This window comes from Ipomoea triloba, chromosome 13, assembly GCF_003576645.1.
Source record: "Ipomoea triloba cultivar NCNSP0323 chromosome 13, ASM357664v1".
Lineage (NCBI taxonomy): Eukaryota > Viridiplantae > Streptophyta > Magnoliopsida > Solanales > Convolvulaceae > Ipomoea > Ipomoea triloba.
Genome location: NC_044928.1, coordinates 1,524,171 through 1,529,968, shown reverse-complemented (window position 1 = coordinate 1,529,968; position 5,798 = coordinate 1,524,171). Strand labels below are relative to the sequence as shown.

General features: G+C 40.8%; 1 long non-coding RNA gene across 2 annotated transcripts; it reads right to left on the bottom strand.

Annotated features, from left to right (window-relative positions):
* On the bottom strand, window positions 1–4,132 carry LOC116002765. 2 transcript variants are annotated; one of them, XR_004094544.1, is made up of 11 exons: window positions 4,040–4,132; window positions 3,019–3,174; window positions 2,493–2,881; window positions 2,143–2,247; window positions 1,965–2,006; window positions 1,691–1,820; window positions 1,403–1,590; window positions 1,128–1,318; window positions 922–1,039; window positions 603–740; window positions 1–507 (listed from the first exon to the last, which is right to left on the bottom strand). It is a non-coding gene; the product is annotated as an uncharacterized LOC116002765 (long non-coding RNA). The 2 variants fall into 2 exon arrangements; XR_004094545.1 differs by lacking the exon at window positions 1,965–2,006.
* Window positions 4,133–5,798: the final 1,666 nt, after the last annotated feature.

Sequence of the window (5,798 nt, the reverse complement as noted above, 5' to 3'; positions counted from 1 at the left end):
TGATAACTAAAGTAATACGTGCATAATAATAAAACTATAACACTGTTGGTGAACGAAAAAATCTGTTACACTAGAAATGAAGTAGTTGAAAACAGAACAAAAGTGTGAGTAAACATTAGTAATGAAAATCCAACAACGACCCCCAAAAGTAAACGACTAGTAAACAACAGCAAGGAAACTAATGCCCGGAAAGAAATCGTAACGCATGAGCCACATTGCTGGTACGGTGTGCACTTATATCAAGTGTGCAATGCTCCTTCATATAACGCAAACGTAGCCTCTAAAGTTGCGATCTGTCACCACTAGTCAGCCCACAATCCCATTTTGCAACACCTTCACGGCTTCACTCACATAACTCTTCATGTGCCGCATAAGATACATGCCATAGTCCACCTTATTCTTGGTGTCCCGCCACGTCATTGGCATCCTTTTAGTCTTCAAATTGTCACAAACAATTGACTTGAACTTCTCACCAACAGATGTGAAATATTCGAACAACAACAGTTTCTAAAATACAAAAAAAAAAAAAGAAAAAAAGAACATATCGCTTTAAGATTACCCATTAAAATAGCGTACAAGCATAGAATGGGAAGAAAACGTACCACATTTTCTGGGGTATCACCATACTTCGCCGGAGAGGGCTGAGTTGAAGCAGAATTATCAATAATTTCAAGCTGCTCGAATTTGAAGTCGACACACAAGAGGTAGAAATGATTTTGTTGAAGGATGGGAAAGAAAAGCTGAAACAACAATAAAAATTATGAGACGATACTTAAAAATGTATAGCCAATCTAATGAGCACACACATCTACACTAATGGGCTAACAGACGGTAACTATTGGCACACAAACCCTAACTACTGGGCACACAATGCATAAATGATATATAAGATATGAATTGAAAGCCATGTGAAACACTTACGAGATGAACATGACCCCATATTTTATAATGACCCAAGTGCAAAATCAGCCCCCAAAGCCTTCGAAAACCTAGCCAACTTCAGCTTGTCTATTTTTTCGAACAACACAGTAGTGTTCAACTGTTAATCAATAGAAAAATACAAAAAGTTGATAACTGTCAAGAGCAAAAAAATACAAACGTAAACAAAACAAGAAACATAAACGCACATAACTATACAGTAGCGAACGGAGAGGCAAACACCCTAGTTGGTGTTGATGGATCCTTGGTATGTTCTCTATAAGTTATTATACAGGACCCAGCAATAATCACACCCACAGAAACCTCTGCCCCAGGTGCCAAAGAACATATATCCTCACGACTAACAATCAGACCACTGTAAGAGAATAAAAACTCATGCCTACAAAATCGTGTGAGCATTCATCACAAATAGGAAAAAAAACATTCGGCATGACAAAGAGGTACAAATGCAACGACAACTTACAAATCATCACTCCCATACTTGAGCACCCACTTGAAAAAGTTGACATCATCCAATAAATCGAGCGAAGGCACGGAAGCAATAGAGTGGACACCACTACGGCGAACTGACCCCAAAACAGTACGAGCTGGTCTATTATTTGCCTTGTGTGGAGCAAGACAAACAAATGTGGAACCCACACGAGGAACAACCTGCTAGAAACCCACAAGACCATTAAATTAAAACAAGGATATTGTAGATGAATAATGCCAAAAGGGAAATGGACGATCAAACATAAGAAAAATAAATAACCTCTGTGGGTGTAACGAACGACCGACCATCTACAATGTCACTTAAACCAACACCCTGCCGTGAAGGGCCCCCCAACCACTCCCCACACTCCAGCAACTACAGGAACAACGTCCACCAAACGTTTTTCGGTCTTCGCATGCATATAAGAAACAAACACCAATAATTACAAGGAAATAATACAAATTCCTAACAAAACAACGTACAAGTACCAACAATGCACACATCCCAGAACGAAGAGGCACACCAAAATAGTGAATATTAACATGTAACTTACTGGGCCCCAACATTTAATTGACCCCCTCATTTGCGCGCAGACCTCCAACCGATTGAATAAAGCATACCCAAGTTATTATAACAACATAAAGGATAACTAAAAAAAAAAAATCAAAAGGGCACACAAACATAACCGAATGAGCACAAAAAAATAAAATCCTATGAAAGAACACACACACCATATCTGAACCACCATCCACACCCCCATCATGAACTTGTTGTTCGGCATTAACACCTGAGCAACCACCATGCTGAGATCCAGAAATGTGATCAATATTCGCATCCTACATCCCACAAAGAAAAACACAAGACAAAAATGGAGAGAGTAACATAAAGAACTCCAAAAATTAAGTACTTGGCAAAGAGAGTAACATAAAGAACTCCAAAAATTAAGTACTTGGCAAACAAAGTAACATAAAGAACTCCAAAAATTAAGTACTTGGCAAACAATGCTTTGTTACTGAGCACAAACAGATCAGAAAGCAGACACACATAAACAACGAGTACAAAACATAAAAATGAAACATACCCGGCCAATACCACCACCCACACAATGGTCATCATGACCTTCATTAATCACCCTAGCAATATTAGACACATCACCCCACACATCGTGTCCAAACTCCCGAGTCAATCCAAGGCTAAAAGATGGAAAATCCTTCAAATTAGCCCTCTTCAATATGGCACGCTCAACCTCTACTAACGCCCGTATATTATCAGCATTACCCTAGAACTCTTCATCAAACTGAGTAAATGTGGGTTGTGAGCATGGTTCATTAATACCTGCGCAGCATCTAAAACCTGCCAGAAATTCACATTATTCCCTGCAACCGCGCCAGCCTCGTTCACCAACTGGATAAGTGCGAGAATGCACCTGGCTAGCTCCCCGGTCTTGTCAGCCAAGCGCTCAAGTAATTTCTAAAAATTCAAACAAAAATAACCCAAAAAACTAACATTATGGGAAAAAAATAGAATAGAGAACATAGAATACATAACGAAATATAACCTATTATGGAAGAAAAATATACACGTGCACAAAAAATATGAAACTAGACCTTATGGGGAGGAACAGGAGAAACCGGGGCAACAGAATCACCATGAGTACCTCCCTAACGTACACCCCGTCAGCAGACGATCTACCACCCTCGGGCACTACATCGGACGACACAACACAAGGAAGCATCTGCGATGTCCCCCCGAATCTCCAAGACCTTGCGCCAACGAAGCNGAGAGTAACATAAAGAACTCCAAAAATTAAGTACTTGGCAAACAATGCTTTGTTACTGAGCACAAACAGATCAGAAAGCAGACACACATAAACAACGAGTACAAAACATAAAAATGAAACATACCCGGCCAATACCACCACCCACACAATGGTCATCATGACCTTCATTAATCACCCTAGCAATATTAGACACATCACCCCACACATCGTGTCCAAACTCCCGAGTCAATCCAAGGCTAAAAGATGGAAAATCCTTCAAATTAGCCCTCTTCAATATGGCACGCTCAACCTCTACTAACGCCCGTATATTATCAGCATTACCCTAGAACTCTTCATCAAACTGAGTAAATGTGGGTTGTGAGCATGGTTCATTAATACCTGCGCAGCATCTAAAACCTGCCAGAAATTCACATTATTCCCTGCAACCGCGCCAGCCTCGTTCACCAACTGGATAAGTGCGAGAATGCACCTGGCTAGCTCCCCGGTCTTGTCAGCCAAGCGCTCAAGTAATTTCTAAAAATTCAAACAAAAATAACCCAAAAAACTAACATTATGGGAAAAAAATAGAATAGAGAACATAGAATACATAACGAAATATAACCTATTATGGAAGAAAAATATACACGTGCACAAAAAATATGAAACTAGACCTTATGGGGAGGAACAGGAGAAACCGGGGCAACAGAATCACCATGAGTACCTCCCTAACGTACACCCCGTCAGCAGACGATCTACCACCCTCGGGCACTACATCGGACGACACAACACAAGGAAGCATCTGCGATGTCCCCCCGAATCTCCAAGACCTTGCGCCAACGAAGCATCTGCGATGTCAGAATCTCCAAGACCTTGCGCCAACGAAGCATCTGCGATGTCAGCCCTCGAAATGCTAGGACAGCCCGAGGCAAGATACGAATCGCAGGTCGAACCCGATCACAATACAACAACTACAACGCAAACAAATTCCACGATAAAATGAATAAATAAAACTTACATTCAACCAAATCCATGACAAAAAAAAACGTTGCTTAGGTAAAGTTCTCGATCTCTTTACCATGTGTGATTGTTCTACTAGTTGTTTGTAGGCTTGGATGTATGTAGTTGTGCTTTTTATTTCATTTTCTCCTAATGTCCTTTTTATTTTATATGTGTCCCCCGCTGAGCTTGCACAACTTTATTAGGGAGGATCTTGATGGGGTTTGGGTTCAAGAGGCATTTTATGGTTCTGTTGATTCCTCGCTGATTTCTTGCATGGGCAATGGATATTGTAATCAGATAGTGTTCCATCATTTGGATTATGTTGCTACTATCTCACAATAGAATTGGTGTCGTTATATGATCTGATTGAGGAACTTGTTTCTACACATGCGCTGTGGATTGCAGGCGGCAATCCACGGTTTTCGAGTCCTATCCTCTTCTTGATTGTGAGTCTTTATTTTTCATATGAGTTTAATGTTTTTTTTTGTCATGGATTTGGTTGAATATAAGTTTTATTTATTCATTTTATCGTGGAATTTGTTTGCGTTGTAGTGTTGTATTGTGATCGGGTTCGCCTGCGATTCGTATCTTGCCTCGGGCTGTCCAGCATTTCGAGGGCTGACATCGCAGATGCTTCGTTGGCGCAAAGTCTTGGAGATTCGGGGGGGACATCGCAGATGCTTCCTTGTGTTGTGTCGTCCGATGTAGTGCCGAGGGTAGTAGATGTCTGCTGACGGGGTGTACATTGGGAGGTACTCATGGTGATTCTGTTGCCCCCCGTTTCTCCTGTTCCTCCCCATAAGGTCTAGTTTCATATTTTTTGTGCACGTGTATATTTTCTTCCATAATAGGTTATATTTCGTTATGTATTCTATGTTCTATTCTATTTTTTTTCCCATAATGTTAGTTTTTTGGGTTATTTTTGTTTGAATTTTTAGAAATTACTTGAGCGCTTGGCTGACAAGACCGGGGAGCTAGCCAGGTGCATTCTCGCACTATCCAGTTGGTGAACGAGGCTGGCGCGGTTGCAGGGAATAATGTGAATTTGGCAGGTTTTAGATGCTGCGCAGGTACTAATGAACCATGCTCAAACCCACATTTACTCAGTTGATGAAGAGTTCTGGTAATGCTGATAATATACGGGCGTTAGTAGAGGTTGAGTGCCTATATTGAAGAGGGCTAATTTGAAGGATTTTCCATCTTTTAGCCTTGGATTGACTCGGGAGTTTGGACACGATGTGTGGGGTGATGTGTCTAATATTGCTAGGGTGATTAATGAAGGTCATGATGACCATGGTGTGGGTGGTGGTATTGGCCGGGTATGTTTCATTTTATGTTTGTACTCGTTTATGTGTGTCTGCTTTCTAATATGTTTGTGCTCAGTAACAAAGCATTGTTTGTCAAGTACTTAATTTTTGGAGTTCTTTATGTTACTCTCTCCATTTTTGTCTTTGTGTTTTTCTTTGTGGGATGCAGGATGCGAATATTGATCACATTTCTGGATCTCAGCATGGTGGTTGCTCAGGTGTTAATGTGAACAACAAGTTCATGATGGGGTGTGGATGGTGGTTCGGATATGGTGTGTGTGTTCTTTCATAGGTTTTATTTTTTTGTGCTCCTGCCCTTTTG